Source organism: Arachis hypogaea, chromosome 15, assembly GCF_003086295.3.
Source record: "Arachis hypogaea cultivar Tifrunner chromosome 15, arahy.Tifrunner.gnm2.J5K5, whole genome shotgun sequence".
NCBI classification, from domain to species: domain Eukaryota; kingdom Viridiplantae; phylum Streptophyta; class Magnoliopsida; order Fabales; family Fabaceae; genus Arachis; species Arachis hypogaea.
In genome coordinates this window covers 106,939,947-106,953,470 of record NC_092050.1, presented here as the reverse complement: position 1 = coordinate 106,953,470, position 13,524 = coordinate 106,939,947, and positions in this window count along the sequence as shown.

The window sequence follows — 13,524 nt, the reverse complement described above, 5'->3', positions numbered from 1 at the left end:
AGTTCCACTCTTTTCCAGCTCTCTCAGGAAATTCATCAACCACATGGCAAGCATAACAATACTACTAGAAAACAAGCAATTGAGAATGAACAGAAATACACTACAAGCAATGTTGAGTGGATCGAAGAAAAAGAGAATGCGGAGGTGAGAACGTACCGGCGCTGCTGGCGGAGGAGACACATTAATGGAAGTTGGCTCAATCTCATAAGCTATGGCGTAGTGACCAGATTTGGAAATGCGTCGATAGAGGAGGCGCCTGATAAACCCATATTTCATGAGTTCTTTTGTGCTTAATTTGAGTGATTTATACAATCCTTCACCTACTTATTCACATTAATTGCATGTTTTTACTTTCCCTTCCTTATTATGTGATGTAAATGAAAAACATGCTTCCTAAGCTTTAAAATTAATTAATTTAATTACCTTTATTTCCATTCGATGCCGTGATTAGTGTGTTGAGTAGTTTCAGATTTTCTAAGGCAGAATGACTTAAAGGATGGAAAAGGAAACATACTAAAATGGAAGGAGAAAGCAAAACGGAGCTTTAAGGAAACTGGTATCCACGCGATCGCATGGATGACGCGATCGCGTGCCAAGCACGAATTAGCAGCGACGCGGCCGCATGACTGACGCGACCGCGCGTCTTAAGCAGAACGCACATGACGCGGTCGCATGACTGATGTGACCGCGTGGCAAAGAAAAGCTCCAAATGACGCGACCGCGTGACCCACGCGGACGCGTGACAGAGGCCACGCACCAGAAATTACAGAACACACCCCCAGCAAATTCTGAAGCCCTTTTTGGCCCAGATCCAAGTACAGACAGCATAGACCCGAGGTTATAAAGTGTGGGAATGCATCCATTCAAAGGAGAGCTCGCATATTTTACCTTTCAATGATTTAGATTTAGTTGAGAGGGAGATCTTCTCTCTCTCTTTTAGGATTTAGGATTTCTTCTTGTTTTAAGAGTAACTCTGGATCCCAGGTTTAATGTTCTTTTATTTTAGTTTTACTTCTATTTATTTATTCCAACATTTGAATTGATTATTATAATTTGATCTAAGAATTCTTCCATGTTACAGACTATTATTTGAATTAATGATAATTGAGGTATTTTCAGTTTATGATTGTTCTCTTTGATTTAAGTTACCATTGCTTCCATCTAAGGACATTTTTATTATTCCAGCAATTTTACTTTTTCCCCTTTTGGTTCTGGTTAAGAATTTAGTAACTCAACAGTTATTAAACTCAACATAATTGATAATCGTTATCTTGCTAATTGAGCTGAACTTAAGTAATCCCAACCTTTTCTTAGGAAATAAATAGGATTCAAAGGTCAATTTAATTAGTCCCTTGACTTTCCTTGCCCTGGTACAGGTTGATCAAGTGGAGTTTAGATTCAACTTTCATTATAGTTGAGAGAGATAACTACGTTGGACCTCCAACTTCTCTTACCTTGCCAAAAGTTTGCTTTACAGTATTTATTTATTTTTAATTGCCATTTACTTTACTTGTCATTCAAATTACTTGCTTCTCATCTTCTAAACCCCGATTACAACCTCTATAGCCAATAATAAGAACATACTTCCTCGCAGTTCCTTGAGAAGACGACCCGAGGTTTGAATACTCGGTTAACAATTTTTAAAGGGGTTTGTTACTCGTGACACCCAAAACGTTTGTACGAAGGGATTTTTGTCGGTTTAGAGACTATATCTACAACGCAACTATTTCTATGAATCTCTTTACTGGTAAAAATCCCAACGTCAAAATGGCGCCGTTGCCGGGAAACTGCTAACGTGTGCCTTATTATTGGTTATTGTAAATATTTTTCTTTTGCTTGCTTATTTATTTTTGTTTTTCCTTTTTATCTTTATTTGCTGCTATGAACTCTCACCCCTCTCGCTTTGAGTTTGGTTCTAATGTTGTTAAGGGAAATAGAAGTTACAGCAGGAATGTGCATCAAGGTCAGACCAATCAAGGATGGATGGAACCAAGAGGATCTAATCAACCCTTTTGGCAGCAACACCCTCCGAGATATCCTGGACAAAGACCATTCTATAGTGCACACCCAGCTGAAAGACATGGTGGACAACCTTGTAACTAGCAACAAGCCCCACCCCGTGCATATAAACCATCCTTTCAACATAACCTCAAACCACCACACTCACAAGCTTCTCTTCACCATTCGCCACCATATGATCCTTCATTACCCCAATACCAATCAAATCGCTCCCTATCACCACCACTTTCCTTTGTATCATGTCCAAGTCCAGCAACCCAAGAAGCAGAGGATCACCTAAGGGAAATAGTAATTAAATTTCAAACAACCATTCAACAACTGGGGCAAGCGATGATTCAATGGGCTTCTAGGCGCTTAAATACACAAGGATCAGCCACAGCTCCATGCGGACAGCCCAATGAAGAGCGTAGCATGAAGGAGATACCAAAAACTCCAGTGGACAAGACAGAGAATGAATTTGTACTAGAACAATTAGAAGAAGCTGTCTTTGTTCAAGAAGAAGAGTTGGTTGAAGATCTAGGAGATGCTGAACCTCCATGGGAATCCAGAATTGAGAAAAACTCCGTCCAGGATGCTACAGTTGATGCTAAGGAGGATATTTCTCCAAGGCAAGTCTTTTATGAAGAATCAGAAGGAATAATCCAAGAAACAAATTCCCTCGATAATGATAGTCACAAGTCTAACTCTCTTGGTGATGAACTTGCATCCGCAAGTGAATTCTCTGAGATCGAAGAATCTTCCCCAAGTGAATATGAAGATGATGCAGAGGTAGATTTTTCTCAACCTCCAATCTATGACTCAAGTGATGAGGAAGACACAGAAGACTTTGACCAGGACACAAATACAATTGAAGATCTTTGCAAAGAAGTGGAGGAATTCACAAAAGAGCACAAGGAAACGGAACTTGCAGAACCACCAAAAACACCTTTCCCAAGGCCATTACCATCTAATACAAGCTTCAAGTGGGTACAATCCTTAACTTATAACTTTACTTATTCATTTGAATATGGTTTGCTTGAAACAGATGGCCAGCTTAGAGCTCTCTGCGGCTTTAAGAGTAAGAGGGAAATGGCTCGTACTCAGAGCTGGTGCACAAGGTTCAATAAGGTTCCACGCTTCACTTCGAAGTACACGGATTGGTATCATGCTCAATTACATGGATCACGGAAAATGTTTGGTCACCAAGGTGAGATTCTACTTTTTAACCCGCCCGAATGGAGACATGTAGATCAAGACGGAGGCGGATTTAAAAGCAAGGCTTGGAATCTTGGAGTTTATTCTGACACTTGTCATCCCGGGAGCCTAAGAATATATTTAAAGCTGTTCGGAAGCTTTGCATGCCTAGTTTTGGACGAATTTAAACATAAACCACCATAACAGGATACTCATCCAATGTCCAACTTAAGGACTTTAACTAAAAGTGGTAGGTGGGAGATAACCCACCATGGTATGGTCGCTTCTTTTTCAATTTATTTCTTGCTAATTGCTTTCATTTTTTTCTTTTATATATATATATATATATATATATATATATATATATATATATATATATATATATATAAAAGGGTGTACGACGCGACCGCATGCCCATGCGATCGCGTCATATTGCGAAAAACACCACCCGCGCGACCGCGTGACCCACGCGGCCGCGTGATATATATATCGGCGTAAGGATCCAACGAACAGAAAGTTAGGCTGGAATCATGCGGCCCTTGTGCGTTTCGCACAAATTGGCCCACGCGATCGCATGCCCCATGCGATCGCGTCACTTGCACAATACCAATCCCACGCGACCGCGTGAGCGACGCGATCGCGTCGCATGGATTGCACATCACCCCAAAAGGAGACAGAGAGTTGCGCTAAAACGGCGCTGGAGTCGTGCGTTTAGCACAAATTCCAGCGACGCGATCGTGCGACCCACGCGATCGCATCACCCTTCTTTCCCCCTCTCATGCGATCGCGCACCCCACGCGATCGCGTCACTCCCATTTTCGTCCCAACTACGGAACCGCGTGCCCCACGCGGCCGCGTGGATTCGAAAATATAACCCCCCAGCCCGCGAACCCTATCAGTCGCGAAGCCCCCCACCCCCAACCCTCTTCTCCCTCTCTGCTCCCTCTCCCTCCAACCACCACCCAGCACCACCCAGCCGCCACCGCCGGCCACCCAGACGCCGTCGCCACCCCGGACGCCGCCACCGTAACCCCCTCCCCTCCCTTCTTCTCCCTTCTTCGTCTCTCCTCCCTTCTCCACCACTGCCTCCGCGACCACCGCCCCCACCGCCGGCCACCCAGCCGCGCCCCCTACCGCCGGCCACCCACCCGCACCCCCCTTCTTCTATCACTAACCCAAAACCCTCGCCGCCACTTCCCCCATCAGCCGCCACCGTGACACCGTGCCCCGCCACCGCGCCGGACGCCGCCGCAGCCACCTTCTTCCCCGTTCCACCCCTTCCGCCTACCAGATTCCGCAAAACGCAACCCCCTTTTATCCATTCGTCATTTTTTCTGTACGTTTTTCCATTTATGTTCATCATTAGGATAGATAGATATGTATGCTGTAGTGGATTTTTAGGTTGTTAGGTAGCTTAGGCTCTGGTTAGTGGATCTAGATCTGTTTACTTGCACTGTTCCTGTTTATGTTTTATCATAACTGCAATTTTGCTGTTCCTGTGACCTCGTTCATATGTTGTGATTTCTTGCAATTGCTGCTTGTTACTCTAAATTTTCCTGTTTCTATTCATTGCTGGTAACTGCAGCTAGTTTTTAAATTCATATGAACTGCTATGATTGCTGTTTATTTTCCGGGATAATCCAATTTTAGCCGGAATGCTGCCCAAATTTTTTTTAAAAAATTTTTTTTCATTCATGTTTTGGTTTGGCATTTCTGAACTCTGTTTTACTCTGCTTTACCCAAACCATTTCATGAATGCTATGGCAGACTTTCTTATCCTCTTTGATTTCCTGGTTGATAAACTGCATTTGTGATTCACTGATTCCAATTTTTGCTTTCTTTATTTCTATTCGAATTAGCATCACCCTGTTTTCCTTGTTCGATTATGAGTACTTCTATTCTTACCTGTGAATCCTTGTTATATGGAATTTTTCTATGCCACTTACTTTAACCCACACTTTACTAACTCCCTAATTTTATTTACTAATTTCTTTTTCAAATTCTAACCATACTAACCCTTTTAATCTCTTTTCTGATTATTTTCACTTTCCTCTAACTTTCTAAACATGGCATATTGATTATTTTTCCATTTAACATAAATTCAACCACATTTCATTTACTCATTTTCCTTATTTTATTTCTCCCTTGCTGCTTTGAGTTTCCTTTATTTAATTGCCTAATTGCTTTCCTATTTTTATCCATATCCTGATTTTCTGTTTTTCAGGATGTCTGCCTCACAGAGGAAAGGAAAAGGCAAGGCTACTGGCAAGTGCAAGAGAGGAGATTCCTCCCAGTCCATCATTGCTCTAATGCATGATTCTTCATGGCGGGAGAAGAACTTCACACAGCAGGAAAAAGCTGACCAGCTGCTCCCTGCGAATGATCCTATAAAATTTGCAAACCGGTACTGTGAGCTGAAGTACCCGGCTTTTGCAAACTCCAAAAATCTATACCTGGAACAAACTCTGAAGATTCCAGAAGCCCTCCAGCAGTACACCACTGAGCAAATCAAGCAAAGGGGCTGGTTCTTTCTGGAGAGAACACTGACAGAGGTCAATTCATCTTGGGTACGGGAATTCTACTGCAACTACTATCTCACTACCCTAGATATAGTGAACCTGAGAGGAAAATAAATTCTGGTCACTGAGGAGGCCTTAGAAGACATTCTCCGGCTCCCAGCCAAGTCCGATCAGCCTGATGGTTATTCAAAGGCTGAAGAGGACATGCGTCAGATGTAGTTTGATTGGGATGCTGTAAAAGCACAGATTGCTCTCGACCCGACAGTTCCTTGGGAGATGGGTCAGGACACCACCATGCTTAGAGGGATCAAGAGAGCATACTTAAACGATGAGGCTCGGTTATGGCATCAGATCTTGAGTAATTATGTGATGCCGAGTACTCACGAGACGGAGATCCCGGCTGCTATGATCACCCTCCTTTGGTGTGTGCTGGAGGGTAAGGACCTTTATCTGCCACGTTTCATTCGGTATTATATGGCCAGGGTCCACGTCCGAGGCACCCTCCCCTTTCCATATCTAGTTACACAGCTTGGCCGTCGAGCTGACGTGCCATGGGAGGCTGCCGATGAGAGACCACCAGCGGCGGATTGCAGGAAGATCATTCCGTACAGCCGGAACTTCTTAGCCCTGGGCCACAGACCAGCACCATTCACTGCTACTGATGAGTCAGCCCCACAGTCTGCTGGACCCTCTTCCTCTACTGCTGCACCACCTACCCTTGCTACCACCACTGCACCTCCACCTGCCACAGAGCCCGTCTATCATCTGGTGCACCGCTTGTTCCGACGACTTGACCAGATGGAGCGTCACAACAAGTGGCGCTATGAGCACCTAAAGCTGATGATACGATCCGGTGACATCTCCTCCGAGCCCGACACACCATCCGAGGCATCTGAGGAGGAGGCGGATGCCCCCGAGGCAGAGACCCATCCCCAGGAGGCAGCACCAGCCGCACCACAGGCAGCGGTCCCACATCAGATTGAGGCTGCGGATCTTGAGATTCCGATCCAGTCAGCACCTCCTCCACAGTAGCCAGACCCTCAGCCCACCACCACCACTGAGACTCCAGCTACCATCCCTCCCAGTGATGACACTCCTTCACACCCGGCTTGATTGAGCATCGGGGACGATGCTTCCTTTTAAGTGTGGGGAGGTCGCCATCTCTGGCGTTTATTTTAGTGAACCACTACATACTTTTTCTTTTATTTTGGATATTTTTCTGTATTTTTCTCTTTTTCTTTTACTGTTATTTTCTGAGTACTTATACATTGCTCTTATGTATTTTTACTCTATTTTCTGCATTTTGCATCTTTAGTTCATATTTTAGCCATTTAGTTTATTTTAGTTATTTAGTTTAGTTTGCAATTCTGATTTATTAGTGGATTAATTAGTATAGTTTACCCCCTTTTTAGCATAAGATAGTATAGTTTAAAATTGAAAAATATAAAAAGGAAGTAAGTTAGGAAATTGAACATATCAGATTTAAATCCACAAACCTTATATATAGCATTACATGATGTAGTTAAGCTGACAACATTTCATCAAGGAGGAACATTAAAACTTTAAAAGCCACCCTAAATAATTTTTTTATGAGAATAATGGGAATTTTTAACTAAACCTGCATACAATATATGAATGATATATGATGCTTGAGTTAGAAAACATACAGCCTGTGAGTCTTGAGCTTAATTGTATGGTTGCATTCAAACCATAATTTCATTTCTGTGTGTTTCATTTCTTTTTATTCTGATGTTCTTTCCTTTGCTTTAATCTATATGTCCAATTATAGAATATAGAGTAGATACATACCAGGAGAATGATTGAGGCCATCATTTGAATTCAGCTCACTTACCCCAAATTAGCCTACCTTTTACATCACCCTTGTTAGCCTCCTTGAGCCTTTTAAAACCCCTTTATTCTATTTAGCCAAATTACTAGCCTTAAGCAGAAAAACAAAAGAAAATCCCAAGTGAATCCTTGGTTAGCTTAAGATAGAAAATTATGAATAGAGTTAAATTTGGGAAACCTGTTGGGAACATGGATGATAGAAACAAAAGGTAGAAAAGTTAAAAGGAATAAAATAAAATTTGGGAAGCATGCTCATGAGAAAATCTAAGTGATTCAATTACCATGTGCATTAAAAAAAAATTTTGTTTAATAAAAGGGGATACAAAAGAAATCCCCCAATGCAAAATAAAAACAATGCACATGGGATAAAAAATAAAGAGTAAAACATGAGCATGTAACAATAAGTGGGATAATATGGTAGAATAGGTAAAGAAGTTTTATCTTGCTAAAAATGTATGTTAGGTGAGATCTTAGTCTAATTAAGGATTCACTTATTAGCTCACTTAACCCTATACATAAATCCTTACCTTTACCTTGACCCCATTACAACCTCAATTAAAGACCTCATGACTTTTTGGTATGACTATATTCTATAATTGTTGATTGGTTAGATGAAGAACAAAGCTATAGAAAGTAAGAATAAAAAGAAAAATAGAGTGAATAAACCCAATAAACACTGAGTGACTAGAAAGTAAACACAAAATCCAGTGAGGGTTCAATAACTCATCAACATATATCTGTGCTCAAATTTACTTATTGTTTTACAAGTTTGTACAATGTTTTCTTTCCCATCTCATTTGCTAAAATGCTTTATTATTTAAGGGTTGGCTATATATATATACATGACTCCTTGAGAATGTAAATGAACTTGGCTACATGTAAGCTTTATATATAAGGGAATAATTTAGAGTTGCATGATGCATCATTCATTTAGGTAGTTGCATTTAAATTAGGTTGCATTGCACGACATTCCTTCACTTTAACCTTAATTATTTACCTTGGATTTAGCATGAGGACATGCTAGTGTTTAAGTGTGGGGAGGTTGATAAACCCATATTTCATGAGTTCTTTTGCGCTTAATTTGAGTGATTTATACAATCCTTCACCTACTTATTCACATTAATTGCATGGTTTTACTTTCCCTTCCTTATTATGTGATGTAAATGAAAAACATGCTTCCTAAGCTTTAAAATTAATTAATTTAATTACCTTTATTTTCATTCGATGCCGTGATTAGTGTGTTGAGTAGTTTCAGATTTTCTAAGGCAGAATGACTTAAAGGATGGAAAAGAAAACATACTAAAATGGAAGGAGAAAGCAAAACGGAGCTTTAAGGAAACTGGTATCCACGCGATCGCATGGATGACGCGATCGCGTGCCAAGCACGAATCAGCAGCGATGCGGCCGCATGACTGACGCGACCGCGCGCCTTAAGCAGAACGCACATGACGCGGTCGCATGACTGATGCGACCGCGTGGCAAAGAAAAGCTCCAAATGACGCGACCGCGTGACCCACGCGGACGTGTGACAGAGGCCACGCACCAGAAATTACAGAACACGCCCCCAGCAAATTCTGAAGCCCTTTTTGGCCCAGATCCAAGTACAGACAGCATAGACCCGAGGTTATAAAGTGTGGGAATGCATCCATTCAAAGGAGAGCTCGCATATTTTACCTTTCAATGATTTAGATTTAGTTGAGAGGGAGATCTTCTCTCTCTCTTTTAGGATTTAGGATTTCTTCTTGTTTTAAGAGTAACTCTGGATCCCAGGTTTAATGTTCTTTTATTTTAGTTTTACTTCTATTTATTTATTCCAACATTTGAATTGATTATTATAATTTGATCTAAGAATTCTTCCATGTTACAGACTATTATTTGAATTAATGATAATTGAGGTATTTTCAGTTTATGATTGTTCTCTTTGATTTAAGTTACCATTGCTTCCCATCTAAGGACATTTTTATTATTCCAGCAATTTTACTTTTTCCCCTTTTGGTTCTGGTTAAGAATTTAGTAACTCAACAGTTATTAAACTCAACATAATTGATAATCGTTATCTTGCTAATTGAGCTGAACTTAAGTAATCCCAACATTTTTTTGGAAATAAATAGGATTCAAAGGTCAATTTAATTAGTCCCTTGACTTTCCTTGCCCTGGTACAGGTTGATCAAGTGGAGTTTAGATTCAACTTTCGTTATAGTTGAGAGAGATAACTACGTTGGATCTCCAACTTCTCTTACCTTGCCAAAAGTTTGCTTTACAGTATTTATTTATTTTTAATTGCCATTTACTTTACTTGTCATTCAAATTACTTGCTTCTCATCTTCTAAATCCCGATTACAACCTCTATAGCTAATAATAAGAACATACTTCCTCGCAGTTCCTTGAGAAGACGACCCGAGGTTTGAATACTCGGTTAACAATTTTTAAAGGGGTTTGTTACTTGTGACACCCAAAACGTTTGTACGAAGGGATTTTTGTCGGTTTAGAGACTATATCTACAACGCAACTATTTCTATGAATCTCTTTACTGGTAAAAATTCCAACGTCAGCGCCTTCACTCGAGTGCAGAAGGTTGATGGAAGCGGGAGAAATGAGATGAATGCTGGTGACCATGGTGGCGACAAGCTGTAGGGTTTCAGATCAACTCACTCTCATTCCCCTTTCCCTCTCCCTCCGATGTGCGATCTCAGATTATACCTAAAAGGAAAAAGAAAATCAACCAAGAGAATTATACTTAGAGAGCTATAGAGACGAAAACTTCACAAAACTCAAATTCAACCAAGCAGGACCATCATTGAAGGGGAAAAGAAAATAACGGCTCTGTAAAAGCTTAACCAAATTAGAATTAAGAAAATTCAGGATCAACTAAGATGCACAACACCAGATAGCAGAAGCTCCATCAAAGACAGCAATGATGGCGTTGCTTGTGGTGACGAGGAGATGAGGGCGGCGCAACAAACCCTCAAATCGAAGCTAGAAAACCTAATCAAAGAAGAGCGCTCCTTCGAAGGCAGCAACAACCGCATCGTATACGGCGGCAATAGATGAACACCGGTAACGAGGGAGATCAAAAAATTAGGGTTCGTCACATTCAGATCCCTCTCGCTAACTCTCTCACATTCAACAAGACTGAATAGTGATTATTCTCATATGCAAATACACCACCTCAGCTTTAAATGTGTTTCCTTTTTCCTGCCACAATCAGTGAAAATCGCCGCGAAGAACATGATCATTATGGCAGACGATAAAACCGCCAAAATTAGCAACAATTGTGGCGGTTATATAAACTTGCCATAATATTAGTGCCATTTTAATCAGATTTTTTTGTAGTGGAATAACAACATATAATGGATTATCACATACAAATTGAACTCCTTCATACGTTTGTAATAAAATCTGTCCAAAATAATATATTTTCAAAATAACTCTATCATCTATGATAACAGTGATATACTAACCACTCTCAATCATACTATTATTATTATTATTATTATTATTATTATTATTATTATTATTATTATTTGCAAAAATGATGAAGAAGGAGAACCAGAGAAGAGAAGCTACATAACTTCCTAGTTTTTTGAACTGGACGAAGAGGTAGAAGAACTATTGGGGAGTTCTGAAGGTAACCTTTATGTATATGGCAGCAACAAGCAAATCAGACGGTCCGACCACGTCTTCGCATTTCAAATTTTTCCATAACACTAATCGGACCGTCTGATTAGTTTCAACCAATTTTTTCTATCCTGAAATCGCTGGGTCCGATTTCAGTACTCTGCATCGCATAAATCGGACCGTCCGATTTGTGTCCTCTCTCTCTCCAATAAAATCAGACGGTCTGATTTCTTCCCACTAAAAATAAAACTTCAACGCCGTCACAACTCTATAAATCCTCCAACACTCCATAACGGAGAGTAACTCACATATGAAACTCAAATGAAAAAATTTAGCCTTTACTCCGCTTGTGTCTTATATCTAAGCTCTCCGAACAATTCAATATCTATTAAGTTTGACACGAGTTTTTTTTTTTTTTTTTTGTGACTGTTTGAGACGAGTGTTTGATAAGCTACTACAACAACAACGAATATATTTTATACACTTAAGAGTTTTTTTACCATTATATAATAATTTATCTGTTCTATCTATATAAAAATTAAATTTTTGTATTTAATAATGAAGCTGATGTGACATACTTCTAAGAATATTTTTTAATTTATTTTTTAACGTATTAAATACAATTTATTACAATAATATAATTATATCAACTAATTAATTTGATTAAATATTTAAATATTAATATAATTTATTATGATTTATATCAATCAATTTATTATAATTTATTAATTGTATTTTGTTATATCGGTTAATTGGTTCATAAATTTATAAAACTATAATAAAATAAATAAATTATTATTTATTCTAAGTTATGACGATATTATTTATGAAATAATAAATTTTATTTAATTTTTTCTAACCTTAAATTTGTATATAGATATTATTTTAATTTATATCAAATTAAAATGACACTATTATTAAAATAATTTTTATGTGTATTTTTTTTGTCGTCTTTTTTATTTGAGTTGTTGTGGCTTTTTTATTGTTTTAATTGTTGTCTACTAATTAGTCTAATTCTCCATATTTTGATGTTCTTACCTGGTGAACTTACTTTTTTTTTTTAATTTTTTTTATGTATATTCCTATCTAAATATCAAATGAGTTATTCATTTTCTATTATGAACTGTTTCTTTATTTGACTCTTAAGTTTATATCTTTAAATTTTGATACAACACTTGTGATAATCTTATATAATTCATTTGTCGTGGAATAATGCATACATATACAATAAAAGATAGATATAAAATTGGACTCAAACAACATATACTGCTCTGTTAATTATGTTCAGCATTCACAATTAAATATACTAATTCATGTTTTATACGTGGTTGTGAATATTGAGTATCATTTAATTTTGCTTTCAATTTCAGTTGTGTTACCTCTTTTTTCAGTTTGCGTAATTTGTAGTTTTGTACATAATATAGAGCACTGAATTATAATGGAATGAGGTTTGATTTTATTTATATTTGATATCTTTTTATTTACATGAGAAGTGAGATTTTAAGACTAATAAATCGTATTTTTAAGAGATGTAAATATATAATACATATTTTTCTGTCTTATTATTTTTTGATGATGATAAAATTTTAATTTGGTTGTTAGAACTAGCTTTGTGAAAAACTAAAAGAGCATGTGATATGAATTTGACATAGTATATATGTTGTATGCTGATATGGTAGTATTTCTTTGTTTTAATTTATGGTATTCAAATGTAAGTAAGGTGGATGAAAACTACGAATGTAAATAATAACTTGTTGTGTGTTTAATTTTATTTTATGTAACACCCTAAATTTTTAAAAATTATAAAATTAGTTATTTATAAATTGTTATATTATATTAATATCTTGTTTTTAAAAAAATAATTAAATAAAATTTTATAATTATTGAAGTTTAATTTAATTATTATTTATTCTATTAAATTTAAATTATTTATTAAAAACTTATAATTTGATAAAACAAAAATTAAATTGATTTTTAATGTTACTATTATTATCATTATTATTATTATTATTACTCAAAAAGAGAAAAGAAGAAAAAGAAAGTGGCCAAAGGCCATTATTATACATATATGCCATTATATATATTCATTATATATATATACACAGTAAAGATAAGGAAAGCCAAAACGTGGCTTTAATATATATATGGATATATATAATCTTGACAACACACATTCACTTTATCAAAACTCATTTAATCATCATCATTCATTCATTTTAATGCCATAAGAAAGAAAAAAGAAAGAGAACCGAGAGAGAGGAGCGTACGAACCTTCATGACCGTGGTGATTTCAACTTCGATTTTTTGAGATCCGTAAGTCCAATAAAAAATTTAATCTGATAAAAAT